General features: G+C 37.5%; 1 protein-coding gene across 7 annotated transcripts in view; it reads left to right on the forward strand.

The window, feature by feature from the left end:
• Positions 1 to 17066, forward strand: part of Rgs7 (regulator of G-protein signaling 7) — a gene marked incomplete at its 5' end in the record, with an annotated part of 458438 nt that overhangs the window by 127081 nt on the left and 314291 nt on the right.

Consider the following 17066-nt stretch of genomic DNA (forward strand, 5'->3'; position numbering starts at 1 on the left):
ATGTTTGGCCCCTTTGTCAAAGATAACGTGGCTGAGTGTGGTTGTAGTTGTGTTTGCATCGTCTGATCTGTTCCCCTGGTCCTCAGGTCTGTTTTTTCTCCAGTACTATGCTGATTTTATCACAGTAGCTTTGTAGTATTAATTCAAGTCAAGAATTGTGATGCCTCCTGCCTTTCCTTTGTTGACTAGGATTGCCTTTGCAATTCTAGGTCTCTTCTGGTTCCAAATCAATTTTAGGAATGTTTTCTGTAGTTCTGTGAGGTATAGTAATGGTATTTTGATTGGGATTGTATTAAATCTGTATAACAATTTGGGAGTATGGCCATTTTCACAGTGTTGGTTCTTTCTATCCATGAGCAAGGGATATCTTTCCATTTTCTGATATCCTCTTTGATCTCCTTTTTTTCAGAGTACCGTAACTTTCAATATATAGATCTTTTACTTCTTTTGTTAGATTGATTCCTAAGTGTTTCTTTTTTTTGGATGCTATTGTGAAGGGTGTGGTTTCCTTAATTTCTCTCTCAGTGAGTTTGTTTTTTGGGTGCAAGAATGTTACTGATTTTTGAGTGTTGACTTTGTATCTAGCTATGCTACTGAATTTGCTAATTAATTCAAGGAATCTTCTGGTGGAGTTTTTGGGGCCTTCTGTGTAGAGTATCATGTCATCTGTGAATAATGATAGTTTGTCTTCTTCCTTTCTCCTTTTATTTCTCTCTCATTTGATTGCTGTAGGTCATGTTTCTAGAACTGTGTAAAATAGGAGTGGTGATAGTGGAGATCCTTGTCTTGTTCCTGATTTTAGAGTGAAAACTTCCAATTTTTGTCCATTTAGTGTGGTGTTGGTTGTTGCTTTGTAGATGCCTTTTATCAGAGTGAGGCAAAGACCATCTATTCCAGTTTTCTGTAGGGTTTATATCATGAATGAGTGCTGGACTGTATGGGAGGACTGGCTCGAGATTTCCTAAAGTCCTGCACAAAAGTGCAAGATGCTTTGTTTAATTGCTGATAACAGTTTCAAGATGAAGACAGTGGAAAATTAAACAAACACAAGGCCCTCTGAACACAAGCCATGTGAACTAAGCCCAGGTGACATATGCACGAAGCCTGCCCTGCTCCCTGGGCTTTGTATATGAGGGTGGAGCAGTGATACAGATTATTGACAATGACAAATAGGCAAATAGTATGTATTGGGTGTTGGCAATGCATTTATAAACCATGACTGTATGTTATCAGCCTCCTCACAGTACAAATTTGATCTGACATGTGGGAGACACAATGATAATTATAAATTTTATTGATGAAAATAGTTAATTACTAGCAGTGATGCTGATTTTTAAATGCTTATCACCGTACACAAAATACTTTTCATTTAACATAGCTTTATAGGGTTCGTAGAATCTTTGAAAAATAGAATGATTTCCCAGGTTTAGAAAATGAGGCACTGAGAACAGGCCATGAGTCAAATCTGCTGTTTTATTCTTGGTCCAGGTTTCTTTCTGACAAAACAGGGCCCTGATACTCCATTGTGTCATCTCCCTCAACTACAGCGGGATGGAAGATAGGGATAGTTTCATCTAGAAGCATCAAACTCGTCTTGCTGCAATTCCTCGAAGACTAATTTGACTCTTTTGTAGAAACAGGACTGGTACTATAATTAGGAAGTTAGCCTTTGTCCAACGTTTTTGAGTATGCGTTTTCTCTGTATCCTTGGGTTCTGCATCCACAGATTTAACCAACTGCCAATGGGAAATATTCAGAGAAAAACACATTCATACTGAGTGTGTCATTCCCTAAATAGTACAGTGTAACATGTATGAAGGTAACATTTACATAATGTTAGGTATTTTAAGTAATCTAGACATGATTTGGAGTATACAGCAGGGTCTTCATATGCCATTTTATATGAGAAGTGAGCATCCTAGGATTTTAGTATCCATGGGGGGTGGGGTTCTGGAACAATTCCTTGCAGATTCATAGGGATGGCTCAGTGTGTTACACCTGACTTGGCTGTGAGATCTTTTGTGATTTCTTCTTTTGTTGGATACAGATGAAACCTACATAGAGTGATGACTTTGGTCCTCATGATAGATTTTGCTACTTGAGCAAGACTGATGGGTCTTCTGTTATCATGAAGGTCAAGGATGTCTCAATGTCACAGTGAAGTTGCTCTTTAAGAATGAAATGGCATGGTTCCCAAATAATTTTAAACCGTTTTTGGCTTATGCTATACTGTGCTTGCCTTTCATTTCTGGTGAGGTCAGGCTGGGGAAATTGGCATCTTAGTGAAAAAATACACAGGGTAGGGGGTCCAATTCCAACTCATCACTTGCTAACTTTGTGATCCTGGGTAAGTTACTTAATCTTTCTACAATATGGGGAAATATTTGTAACTATTAAAAAGGTAATTGTATTGATTAAAAGAAATGCAAGACACGTAATATTTTCCTTGAAAATTCCATGATTATAGTTTAATTTCTTTAGAAGAAGGAGAGTTGATAGATGTTTTAAGCGTGATTTATTAGCAATGTGATGACTAATTGGTAGTAATGGGAAATAAACCATGATGAACAGTTTTAGAGGAGAGATGTAATAATATGGTAAAAATGTAAGGAAAATGGCCAAAAATGAATTTAGGAATAAATTACAACAATAAATAACAACAAACAACGAGCAAACAAAGCCAAAAGTCAAATCAAACGCAAAATACCTAAAGTAAACTATGAAAGTAAAAAGCTAAATTATATTATATAAGAAAATAAAAAGTATACTGTATAATTAATTTATTGAATATAGCTATATACTGTACTGAAGGCAATTTAAAACAAATGCAAAATGGATATAGAAATTATTGAAAACAAATTGAAAACAAATTCAAAGGGAGGAGATGGAAAAATAATTAAGATGTGTTATGTACATGTCCCAACTTCCCACGAGGAATGTAATCCATGTATACTGCAAATGTACCAAAAAATAAAAATGTAAAAAAATTTAATTAAAACCTCTTGACCCCCACTTCAGATGGTTATAATTTTGCTTCATGTGACACAGTCCTGAAATATTCATATTTTGTGGGTTCCAAAATAATAAGGGACAGTTCATTTTACATAGGTATTTCCAATTGAGAGAAATAAGTTAGAACTTCATAAATAGGGCACAATTCCTGCCTTTGTGTAGGGCAGAGCAGCAATATTTACTGAGTTTAATTAAGAGCCTTATAAAACTATGTCATGATTACATTCATATTTTGACAATCATATTATTAATATATTTTGTTATTTTTATTTTTGTGTCTCAGGTTCTCCGCCTATAGAATGGGGATGACACCAGTCCAAAGCACATCAGAATTTATTCTGTGAGGAGATAGGCCTTGTAGGAGGGATGCAAGGTTGATTTAAGGCATGGTCTGTGCCTTGGCAGGTGCTGTTTTCCACCTGTGTGCTCACAGATCTCTTTGGCAAATTCCTTCAGCACCTGATAGATAAAGGAAACAAAACTCTTACCTCACCCAGCTATCTCTCTAGTCATTGTATTTTTAATCTTCTAGGGTTTCTTACCTTTGTTTTCTTGACCACATAGGCAGGTTTGACAGAACAGAAAAACTGTTTGCCCAACACCTTGGCATTGCTGAGAATGTTTGGGATCTTGTTTCTGATGTGGCATGAGGCTGGGGAGGGTGAGCCAAGTGAATTGTGGAAACTCAGTATGATTTGCACCTGGGGATTCTTCTTTGTCATAGTGGAGGAAAGTACAGAGGGACAGAACTGACTAGAAAGGCTGAGAAGTGAAATTAGACCAGCTCCAAGAGGTGCTTATTGTCACTGAGGCAAAAAATGTGAGGCAGGTGCTGGGAGGAAACTCAATCTGCCAGGTAGGACACACACAGAGAACATAGCAGCCTAGCAGACAGAATTGGTGACCTCTTTTCATTTTTTGTGCCAGCAGAATCCTAGCGTGGTTCCAAAATGCCTCCTACTCTGTGAGCATTGCTGAGCTTGGGCTGGTTATTCTGTCCCGTGATTAGGGTTTGGTTTAGCCATAGGGATGATATTCACAGTACAAAATTTTTATTGTGAAGAAAATAACAGATGACAAAGAGATCAGAAATTTTTTGCCCTGTGTTATGGTTTGTGTCTGGATGTCCCACCAAATCCTCATGCAGTCATGGGGTGGGCTTCTAGGATTTGTGATTGATCCATGACCCAATGCTGAGATTATGGGTGTGAGTGCTACACCCACCCTGGGGGGGATAGTTTGCATACAATGTAAGGGAGGGAAAGGGGCTGCTTGCCGCCATTCCTCCATTTTGCTCTGGTTGTTTTGCCGTGTGGTTGCCCTCTGCCATGTGCCACTCTGCCTTGGAGCCAGCTGAGTACAGACTGAAACCTCCTCGAACTGTAAGCTAAATAAAGCTTTCCTTACTTAAATTTGGGCATTGGGTATTTTGTCCCAGCAATGAGAGAAAAGTAACCAAGACACCCTGAAAACCCAAAAACACATAGAGAAGGAAATATCAGTCTTCATTTTAGTCTTGCCCAGTGAGCCATTCTTATTTCTCTGTAGCAGCAATTCAGTGCACCTTCCATTTAAGGGCAGTCTACGGATGACTGCCTCTGGATGTACTGAAGATCTTGGAGAACAAGATGTAAAAAATAATGTATATTTTGACTGAAAAGTTCACTTGAGTATTGTGGTGTTTTTGGTTAATAGACCATTGTGAACAAGCCCATCGTAACTCTCTCTGATATTCCCTAATTTCATTCCCAGCAGTTAATCACATTCTGAATTTTTCCTCTCATGTGCCCATTTGTCCTCAGTCTCCCATGGCGAAGTGTAGCTACACAAAGGCGGTGAGTGACCTCATCTGTCTCCTATTCTCATGCCTGGAATATGCAGGTGCTTAAGAAATATGCACTGAATGAATAAACAAGTTTTATAACTCTTGCTGTATGACGTCAACAGGTAATCTGTTCATGTAAATAAGTTCCCACTCCATTTCCAGTACAGTGGTGAGCCAAGAATACGTGATTCTTAATCTTTAGAGGGGGAAACTGGGACAAGTAAGAATAGACGGAAGGAAGGAAGAGGGGGAGGGAGGAAGGAAGATGGTAGAAGGTGGTAGGAGGGGAGGAGGGACAGAGGCAGGCATGCTATCAAAAGGAAGGGGATTACATTAAGTGCTATGGAAAGAATTAAAACTGAGCCACATAAAGTGACTGGAGAACTACAGTGCATTAAATTGTATACAGTGCATTAAATTGTGTGGCCCCATGGCATCTTCAAGGAAATGGCATTCAAGTTACAATTGACACTGAACAGTGAGCAAAAAGGCGAGAAAAGATAAAAGATTGGTAGCCAGTCCATGTGCCTTATGGAAGAATTTGGACTGGTGAACTTGAGAGACTGATTAGGTATAGAAAAGTTTACTCCTTGGTTCATGTGGCAGATGGATTATAACTTGGTAAGAGTGACAGCTGGAAGACCAGTTAGGAAGCTGGTCTGGATCCTGTGGTAGATCTGTTCACAGTATCCAAGGTGCCCATCAACAGATGGATAAATAGAGGAAATGAGTTAGGTATACACAGTGGAATGTTATTCAGCCTTGAGGAAGAATGACGTTCTTTCATTTGAGGCAAAATGGATGGAACTGAAATTTTTAAGTGAAATAAGCCAGACAGAAAGACAAGTATCAAATGTTTTCTCTCACATAGAAAGTTAGCAGAAAGTCATTTTGAAGGTAGAATAATGATTACTAGAGGTTGAGAATGGTAGGGACCAGAAGATTGTAGCTAACGGGAGGCTGGCTTTGATCAGTGCACTCTGTGTGATGTGTTGAAATTTTATAATGAAGTCCATCATTGTAATATGCATAGTTAATACATGTTAATAAAAAATAAAACAGTGACTTTAAAAAGATGCTACTGTATTTGTTCAGGATGGAGATAGTGATCAGTGAGACTTGGGAGAGTGTAATGAAGATATGATAAAGTAGACATGTTCAGGAGTATTTGTGATATGTGTCAAATGAATTTGCTAGTGTAAACTAAACATAGTGTCATAAGTGTAAGAAAAAGAAACCAATTCCTATCTAAAGTTTTGGCTTGCCAACAAGGTGCAGAGCTATGAGAAGTAATCAGTGGTCTTAGTAACACTTCACAGTTGTATTCGTTGGGAATTATCAAGCTCTTTTCCTGTTCTGATTACCTGGTACTCTGTAATATCATACCTAGGCACTTCCTCAAAGCTTGGATTATGAACTGTGAAGATAATTGATTCTACAAATGCTGTTGTTTTTATTCATTAACTAATTAGTTTAAGAATTAGAAAAGAAGTTTTAAAAATAATCACAAATGATTTTAGGAGCTTATCTATTGGTTTTATCATTAATTCTTAAGTTGCAAAAGTCATATGTAGAGAAGGATGAATCTACTCATAAATAATCACATTCTTGTGCACTTATGTGTATACATGATATATGAGTATGTGAATGTGTATTATTAGTTTAAACTCAACAAATCCGACTGCAAGAAATTCAAATATAAACTTTTAGTACAGGGTATTTATAATCAGATGGAGTACTTTATTGTTGGTACTGCTTGTCGTGGTTACTTTTCTCTCATTGCTGGTACAAAATACCTGAAGGAAGGTAGTCAAAATGAAGGAAGGAAAGGTTTATTTAGCTTACAGTTCATGGAGGTTTCAGCCCATACTCAGCTGGCTCTAAGGCAGAGTGGACACGGCAGAGGGCAGCAGTCCATGGTGGCAGAACACAGCAAAAAGCAAGAGCAACAGGGAGAAATGGTGGCAAGCAGCCTCTTTCTCTCCCTTACATTTTATGCAAACTGTCCACCCCAGGGCGGGTGTAGCACTCACACCCGTAATCCCAGCACTGGGCCATGGATCAATCACAAATCCTAGAAGCCTGCCCCATGACTGCATGAAGATTTGGCGGGGGGACATACAGCACAAACCATAACACTGCTGAACAGTATTATTGTTTTATGGTTCACATTCTGGCTGCTCTATAAAAAATCTACTTAAAGCATTAGTGAAAACTCCAGAGTTTGCCATCATTAGTATTTCTTTTAATATATTCACTCTCTTTCTGTGGGGGATAGGAAAAAGAATGAAAAACCAAAGACGTTTCAGATAATAGTCTGTTCTCTTTTGTTGATAAATCTAGCTGACTTTTAAAGAGAGTACCCTAAATTGGATTTTTTTTTTGTTTTTAAACATTTCTATTCTAAATGAGCAGACATCACAATTATTAGCTTTCCAGAGAGAAGGTAAAAGAATTCTATAATTACCTTATTTTTTTTTCCTTTTCTTGATGAATTTTGCCTTTATTCATGAAGAAAATTGTGCAGTACCCACCTGCTGTTTGTGATAACTGCATGATGCATTTGGGGAATTTACATAACAGGCCTCACCGATGCTTTCACAGTCCCCTGGATGCAGTCATACTCCGGAACTTGGAGAACATACACAGAGATGTTTGGCCTTTTCTTCTGCTGCTTTCTTTTCCCCTGGGATCCTTTTCAATATGATGATCTATCCTCCTGTGTGTTTAACATGATTCTTAAGTTCTTCTTTTTTTTTTTTGCTCCTCCTAAAAATATTTGACCATTTATGTTTCCACCCTTCCTTCTCCAGACAAATCTACATTATAGCCTTGTTCTTTCTAAAGTTTTCTTCAAGTTCTAGTCTAACAAACTAAAAAACTCCTCTAATTCTTACTTTTGGTGAACTTTGACATCGAAGACACCTGTTTAAATTGTTGATCATTTTGAAAGGATGACAGTCATCCCTATGAGGTTTCCCCCTAGGAAATATTTAAGGAAGATGGATTTTAACTGTTTCCAGTTAACTTTCTTATCGAGACCGCACAGGTTATATCCTTGGGCTATGTATAACAAAAATATCAAAAGTATTCTAAATTCTATAAAAGTTAGGATTACTTTTTATTATTTTGCCACTGTTATATCTTCATTTATCTAGAATTATACTTGCCATGAGTGAAGAAGTAGAAATCAAAAGAATATTATTTTTTACTGGAAAGGAGTAGAGTTGTGGAAGTCATGGCAGTGGTTTGGTGATTTGCCCTGTATGTGTTAACTAAGAAATTGAAATCACATAAGGCAGAGTTCCTGATTTCATGCCCCAGAATCTTACTTTGATTGGTTTGACACGTTCCCCCTGGCTTGAACCACCAGGGCTACATGTGTAACTGACCTGATGGGACTGTGTCATGCTGCCTGATGGGATGGTCATGCGTGTACTACTGGAAGTTCAAAACTCCCCAGCAGTGAGACATACGATTACGCTTTCACAAACTTGTTAAGTAGAAAATGTTGGTTGAAAGGATATTGACTGGGGTATCAGACATTCACAGAGCCAGTGGGAGACTAGAGGGCCCATTCTGGAAGAAGCAGGAACCATGGTACCCCAAAGGGCCGTGGCAGCCAACACCATGCTAGCACAGGAAGGTGGCACAGAATGAACTAATGGCCTGGATTTGAATGAGAAATATCACAGTCAAAAGGAAAAGAATCTTGTAGGCAGGGGGATCTCATGATAAGTATTGAGAACAAAGCCTTTCAGAATACACACTCTCTTTGATGAATTCTGTCTGTTTTGGGTGGTGTAACTCAAATTAGTTATCTCTGTTATTTGAGTGACAAGACCTGTTTTCTCATTAGCAGAAGGGGAAAATATATTAGAACTACGTTTGCCTCACAAGTGAGCTACTCCTACACTCAGGTTGTGCTACTGATTCTGTTTTGTTGCTGTTTTCTACCTTTGTAGACTTCCACAGGGACAGACACACAGATACTCCTTTTGTCATTAATATTTAGCATAGAACTGAGTAGATATTTTTGAGTGAATCTTAATGGTTTGTTCATTCACTTCCTCATCATTTACTGAGACAAATTGCTGTGGAAAAAACATAAGTATGCTATGTGTATGTGCATGTGTGTGAGTGTGTGTGTATGTGTGTGTATGTTTGCAAGGTTAAAGGAATGAACCAAAATAGATTATTCACAGTATTAGCTCTTTAAGGGTTTGCAATCTCCTGAAGGAGATATGTATAAACAACTAATTACAGAATTTATTTTGTAAAAAATATATTGATGTTGGACTCTTAAAACCCTGTATTTTGATCCTGACTTCTATATTTACTCCGCTGCAGTAAGACCTGGGATAAATCATTTAATCTTAATTAGCCCATATTTCTCTTTCCTAAAATATAAGGTTGCTAGGAGCATTAAATTAATAGGGATTAAATAAATTATAATATGTAATGTGCTTATTACAATGCCTGGCACAAAACAGAAACAAAGTTTTTTTCTTAAGTTCTTACGGTTTTTTTTTTTTTTTTTAAAGGAGTTGCTGGGTCTGAAATTAAGAAGTGATTTATTTTGGCTGTGAGGATCAGGGAAGGAATTTAAACTTCCCTGACGGATACGTACTGTTTCAGTGTGCTGAGAAGAGGCAGAAGACTGGATGGGAGAATATGGATTTATGGAAGTGTAACAGTGAATATTCTGATGAGGCTGCAGTGGAACGTGTATGAATCTGTTCATGGTAGACTGATCTGAAAACGAGTCTGATTGACAGCCTAAGGAGTTTGCCCTTCATTCTGCTCTTCTGTAGGACACCTGAAGCAGGGGCTGTCAGTATCTGGTGTATGTTTAGGAAGATCAGCTTATTGGAGGAAGTGAGGTTGTTGATTAGCAGACTAGCCAGGGAAGTCCTGGAATAGAGCAGGTAGGAGATGGATTAGACACATGGGAGAAGAAGAAAGGGGAGGAGGCATTTCAAAAGATGTGACACTAGTAGAATCAACAAGACTTGGCAAGTAAGCAAGGGAACACTGACCATTTCAAGATCTTGGATATGGAGGACTGTAAAAGACAGTCAAATGAGAAAATATAACATAGGGAGAAGGCTGTGGGAGGACAGGTGAGTTCCTCTTTTGATAGGCTGAGATTGATTACCAACCCAATGTGAAAAGGATGTATTCAGCGGCAGATGAAAATCTTGGAAGGCGGCTAAGGAGAAGAATCAGGGTTGGGACTTTGTACTTGGGAGTCATGGCATTCATGTAGCTTTGAAAGGTCCAGTTCTGCTGCCGCTGAGAGACTGTGGCATGAGGAGGGAAAAGAGCTTTATTGGCAACAACCAGGCAAGTTGGAAGAGGAGGGCTTTCGTCCTGAAGAAAAAAAGCCATCATTGCTGGGGAGGGGGTTGCAGGCTCAAGGCTTTTATAGGGACGTGGAGGGGATACATCAGATAGCGGGTACCAAGATAGTTGCAGATTTTAGGTGCCTACTTTTCTGATGCGCTGGCTGCTGTTACTCATAGGGCACGGAGGTTCTGTGTTCTGTAAATCTAATGAGACGCTATGGATTAGAAAGTGTGATGACTCATGAGTTCTTAGTTCCTTTTCCCAGGAATAGTCAACCCTGAAGTTAATCATTAGGATATGAAAGGCATCTTTCATCAGAGAACAGGGGAGGATAGGTAAAGTCATCTGTCCCCAGGAGAACAGGTGAAGATAACAAAAGGTCAGTTTCACCAGACAAGACAGTGAAATGCAGCATCTCATGGAAGAACCATTTAAACCTGGGAGATGGCCCCAGTCAGAGACGTCATGATCAGCAAAGCTGGTGGGGAATTAATAATGTATTGCTCAGCTGTGTGAACTCTAAAATTAGTGACTTTCAAAACCAACCAAGGGAAAGTAGAGCTATGGGTTTTATTTAGGTTTTCCCAGGCGATGTTGACATGCTCAGACGAAACTGACCATGGAAGGATTGAGTAAGAAAGTAGAAAATGGGGCACGGCAGGGGTCACGATAGACTCTTGGGCAATGTCTGCATTAGGACAGCGGAGAGAAACTAAGCAAAGCCACCATCAACACTGCTGTGGAACAAGTGGGGGGTGTTTTGCTCTTAGTTTCCACAAGAGGAAAATTATGCCTGAAAGGATGCAGGGAAGGTTTAACGAAAGTAAACCAGTGCATCCCTACTAGAGCCAGAATTAGAATCTGGGTCGTCTGACCCTAGCTGAGTTTGTCAATTTCAAAGACTTTCCCAAATGATCAACTCATGGGAGAACATGATACGGATTTTGGTTGTGTGGGTGTATTGATTTTGTGAAACTCTATCGTGTTCTACTATATATATATTTCTCTGCTCATATGCATCAATGAAAAAGATTTTTTTAAGTCATAAGAAACAGGTAAAAGATAATTTATGGAAGTGGTAGTAGTAATGTAATATTCACTGACTCATTAATGTAAGCCTCTTTATATTCTTTAGTTCTAAGCGACCTCTTACAACTGTTTGTGTTAGATTTGTGGTATAATTTATCCACATATGAGATTAGCACCAGTGGTTGCCCTAACTGAAGGAACAAAGGCTTTGGAGTTGTTAATAATTTCAGTAAAAGCCATATAATACCTATTTAGTGTTTATATGCTCACGATTACTACATTGTGTAATTACATTTAATCTTCATGTAGGTAGATGAGGCAAGCACTTCTGCAACCCACGTTTCACAGATGAAAGAGCTGAATCGTAGCCATGTTGCATGATCTCCTAAGTTTTCACAATTAGGTACCAGTTCATGTTGATTGCAGTCAGCTAAAAAGAGAATACCTGTATTTTTTTCAATACATAACTGTGGGGGATCATCAAGGTAAATATAGTAGATGTCTGCTATTATTTTCATTGTCCTCATCCTTTTTCCTTCTGGAAGTAAAACTGTATTTTCTTTTGGGGAGTAGGATTCTTTCATTCTGTTTGGTTTCCACTTGGGGTTACCAATTGTCCTTACCTCATTCCCTACCCAAACTGTAGAGATAAGCATGTGACTTGACCAACTGTAATACCTATTTCTCTGGGGTCTTAAATTCTGATGCCAGAAAAGGCAGATTCTCTCATTATGGAACATCGCCAGTGATGGAATGATGTAAGCCTGGAGTGCCTGTAGCCATGCCAAGGCCCTCTACTCCTTCACCTATGGGAAACCAATATCCAGTAGAAGAGAACCAGGCAAAGATACAAGAGAACACAAAGAGGAGGAGGGAGGATGGCAGGGGAAGCAGGGCTGTGGGCAGGAAGATAAAGTTCCTCACTTCGTCCTTAGAATTTTTTTTAAAGCAGTAAGGAATGATGTACGCTTGTTTGCCTTGGCTCCCCTTGATTTTCATGCAGAGCACATCACGTTTCAGTTTTTAAAATCTTCTGAAAGAATCCATCAATTGAAGTGATTTCGTATGGATTTTCTTTCACATAAATGCTTTCCAATTTATTTTCACTAACTGATGATAAATTAACATTTTATTCTGGATATAAAGCAGAAACACATTTTAAATAAACACAAAACTTACAACATTTATAGATGTCTATGTAAAAATAATATGCCTTGTGCTCTATGAAAGAAAAGAAAAGCTGCTCGATTTTATGACTCCTGTGTGATATACTATTTTAAAAACTGAAATAAAGTGAAAAAGCATTTATTAGGAAAAAATGCCTAATTAATGATCATCTGTGACTTAAAAACATTTATAGGCATTTAGATACATTTCCAGGGCCAAGTGTTCAGATTGACAGGGCTGTTTCTCAACAGTGAAATTCCACCCTCAATTCATCCCCTTTACCTTCTAAAGTAAGGTTATAGAGATAGTACCTAATTGCTAAAATGTTCCTGTCTCTTAACAATATTCAACTCAGTTTAAATCTTCATTGTCTGATAAATAAAAATAAGCTTCAGAAGGTCTGAATTATCACTTCAAAGGTTAAGTATTTTATAAAGGAAAAGATACTTTTAAAACCACTTCATAGAGAATAAATCTTAAAACTTGGAAATGATATAAAATGTGGTAAAGAACACATATTTGAATTTTATCTGGTGATTCCACAAAAGATTTCAGAGGCAAATATCAGAGAGGTTTTGTACTAGTAGGACTGATAAAAGGGCTGATCTGAAATTTTACTGCAAAGAATTCAACATTAGGAAATTGGCAAAAAACAGAAAAAAAGTGATTCATAATCATAAAGAAAAAATGTAAAGAAATTCTAATTTTTACCACCAACAAAGGTGAGAGTACCTGCCGAGAATTGAGCAAAATGTCTAACTTTGTACTTGGTTGATAGAAACTTAAATCTGTACCAGTTTTTTTCTAAATAAATTAACCGGTACATTAGGAAACTGGAGATATTAATGCCTCTTGCTTATAATTTCAGTTTTGGTGTTTACTCCCAATGAAGTAGTTATACATAAAGAACTTACTTAGTGTAATGTATTTATTATTCAACTTTCCCATTTCATTTGACTTGCATTTTAAGGGGATTCACTCTATGGTCAGCTGGTTCCAAGACAGAAACTTTAGGAAGCAACGATTTGATGGGGTAAAGTTGATTGGTTCATAGTGGCTTGGGGACAGGGTAAGAAAGCAATGTCAGAGAGGAATAGGCAGGAGACCATATATAGTATTTAAGGTCACACCTCCATGCCCCATCCAGGAGCGTGTTTACTAATCTACTAGGCATTTCTTCGTTCAACGAAGTTGAAAAATTAGAATTAATGGTCACAATCCATCCTTTTACAACTTCATACTCAAGCACATTTCCTGAAGCCATACTTAATCTCCAAAAGAGGTAACAGTAAATTCATAATTCCATGTACAACCAGAAATGCAATAATCCTGTCCCAAAGTTTCAAGAGTTCCAGCAGTTTTTCAAAAGTCCCAAGTCTCTTCTAAGATTAAAGGTGAACCCTTAGCTGTGAACATCTGTAAAATTAAAAAACAAGTTACATAAGCCCAGGGTACAAGATAAACATTCTCATTCCAAAAGGGAAAATAGTAGGATAGAAAAAAAGTGGATCAAAGCAAGACTGAAACCCAGCAGTGCAAGCATGAAACCCTGTAGCTTTTTGTCTGACCTTAGGCATATGGTAGTGGGATGAAGGTTTCAGAGGTCCTGTGTGGTTTCACTCCTATGGCTTTGCTGATTGCAGCCAATAGACCTTTTTGCTTGAGTTGGCTCTATTTTCAGGCTACAGTTTTTCTCAGTAGATGTTCTAAATTCCTTCCTTTCCAACCTTGTGGGGTTTCCACTGAACCTTTGGCTTCATTTCCACTGCCTTCTCAGGGACTCCTTAGAAATGTGAGTTGAAACCCCCATGACCCAACAACTATTGCATTCTGCACGCCAGTAAAAGCAGCAACACATGGGCAACACCAAGTCAGCTGTCGGCAGAAGCAGAAGTAAGGCTCCCTTAGACCATCGCTGTAGTAGTCTTTCAGTGCTTGAGTGGCTGAGCATGATGATATGAATTCTAGGGGACCAGTTCCCTGGTAGGCCCTTCTTGAGCAGAGGTCCCAGGGACTATCTTTTCAAATGAACATTGATGTGTTGATACCCTTCAGTCTGCAAAAGGTAGAGTCTTCCTAATTCCAAGATTCCATCAAAGCATCTTTCATCTTGTCCATACAAAATTCTTTGTTTCTTTTTAATGGTGTCAGTCTCTTTAGCAGCTGCATTCCTTTGGCCTCAAATTTACACATGGTTCTTTCTGGCCCCAAATTGAATTGTTTCAATTTTGTCTGCTCTGCCTTTTGTCCCTGATTCTTATAATAAATCTCGCTAAAACAGCCACAGTATCCATACCATCTTCTGAATGTTGGGATGTTTTGAAATTTCCTCTACCAGCTTAACTAACCCATTCCTCTTAATATCAATCTCCTCTATAATGTCAGGAATTCAGCAAAGTGTAGACAAATTTTCTGCCAGGGTATAACACACACACACACACACACACACACACACTGTGTAGTTCAAATGCCAATGGAATTCTTGTTCTCCAATGAAACCTCCCGAGCCTGGCCTTCATTGTCCACATTTAACATTATGGTCTGCGCTCTGACTAGAATCTGACAGCAAACTCTATTTATGGCATTATTAGGCTTGTCTAACTCACATCTCCAAATTTTTCCAAATTAATTGATCAATTAATTTTTTCCCTAACCCAATTTTTAATTCTTGGAACAAATAAATCTAAACTGATTTGTGCTGCATTGTTTTTTTTTTCTGTATTAGCGGATTTCATTAGCAAAACTTTAATGCTTTTTCATCAAACTTTTATAGCAATGATTGGTCTTTGATTTCTCTTGTAAATTTCTTGTCAGTTTAGTATAGAGATTCTGTTAACTTCTCAAAAACAATCAGAAAATGTTCCATTTTTTTCTGTTTCCTGGAATTTTTTTTATGCAAGATTGGCATTATTTTTCTTTTACTTGTGTGCTGAAATTCACCTATCAAGATACCTAAGTTATACATTTTTTATGGCAGACTTTTGAATTACAAGTTCATTTTCCTTCATATGTATAGAATCATTCCTGGTTTTGTTTTTTTAGTCAGTTAGGTAAGTATATATTTTTTCTAGAAATACTATATGTCCCTTTTATCTGAACTTTCAAACAGTTTGGTACACAGCTATTCAAAATATCTTCCTGTTACCTTTTGAATGTCTGTAGAATTTGTAATGTTTTATTTTTTGTTATTAAGTAAATATATATTTTTACTTTTTCCTGGTCAATGTTACCAAGCATTTATTAACTATATTAACTTTCTTAGAGCCATCTTTTTTGTTATGGCAGTTTTATTCTTAGCAGCTTAAAATGGAAAGTATTCTTATCTTACAATGAATGGAATGTTAGAGAAATTGTGGTACATTCATACCATCAGAGAACAACCCACGTGACTCTCTAGAATGTTAGGCTGAGTGAAACAAAAAAGCAAAATTATTTCAAAAATTATACTATATGTTGCCATTTACATAACTTTCTTGAAATGACAAAATTATAGAAATAGGATCATAGTATAGTCTTACAAGATATTACCTTTGGAGAATATGGGATAAAGGTTGCAGAATCTCTGTATTATATTTTTATAATTATAGAAATAGGATCATAGTATAGTCTTGCAAGATAATACCTTTGGAGAATATGGGATAAAGGTTGCAGAATCTCTGTATTATATTTTTATAACTGTATGTGATTCACAATGCAATACCTGATTAAAATGTAAATAGTGAATGATTTATAAAAAAAAAACTCAATTCATTGATAACATTACTGATACAACCCCTTGCTGACCAGTTCTCTTGACTTCTAAAGATTTCTGCTTCACAATCATATACTGTTTCTTGTTTCTCATGGGGTTAAACTTAGTCTCCTCAACTGGACTGTGGGCTCCTTGAGCAGGGAGAAATGTCTTTTGCGTGCCCTTTTCATATCTTCCACAATATCTAGCATAATACTGGGAGCATTGAATTGGTCCTTACTTAATATATTTGGCAGATGCATACATAAGTGAAATAGAAGATACAATGATAAAAGACTGCTTCTTCATTGAACTGGAAATGTAAAATGAGAAATAATAGGGTATTTTTGTTTTGTTTCTTCATGCATAAGACACAGGGATTAAAATTTGTATGAAAGGTACATTCTGTATTGTTCTGGTGGATAGTTTGACTTCCTGATGAATTTCTAAACATTTGAAGTACTTTGCACCCATTTTCTTATATAATTTGCAGCATTTATTTGAGATTGTCATAGGAAAGGAACCTTGTACCTTTCTTCCTAAATAAGTTAGCACATTTATGAAGTCATCAATTTGCTATTTAAAGGCACACAATAATGTTCCCACAGAACCATAGAAGTCAGTTATTATTGTCACTTGCTAACCTGTATTCTTAGCTGCGTGTAAGATGGAAATCAGACATGGGCTTGTTGTTGGGCCTGTTGACAGCTGTCAAAATTTTACACCTTCTTCTTCAGAACCCTTTTAAAGTAGGGTCTTATATGGCCTTACAGGATGCTACTGGTCAACTGAGGGTTCTTGCTTAATTTGTATAGAAATCCCAAAGTGGTCGAGTGTAGCTCTTTTAGTGTTAACAGCCCTGAGCTTCGAATGCCAGTGACTATTAGCTCTTTTTGTGTCAGCAGCCCTCTTTGATACATAGAATAAACCCTTCCAGGCAGGCTTTAGGAACTC

This window comes from Chinchilla lanigera, unplaced genomic scaffold (genome assembly GCF_000276665.1).
Source record: "Chinchilla lanigera isolate Chin_1 unplaced genomic scaffold, ChiLan1.0 scaffold00005, whole genome shotgun sequence".
In the NCBI taxonomy this organism is placed as follows: Eukaryota; Metazoa; Chordata; class Mammalia; order Rodentia; family Chinchillidae; genus Chinchilla; species Chinchilla lanigera.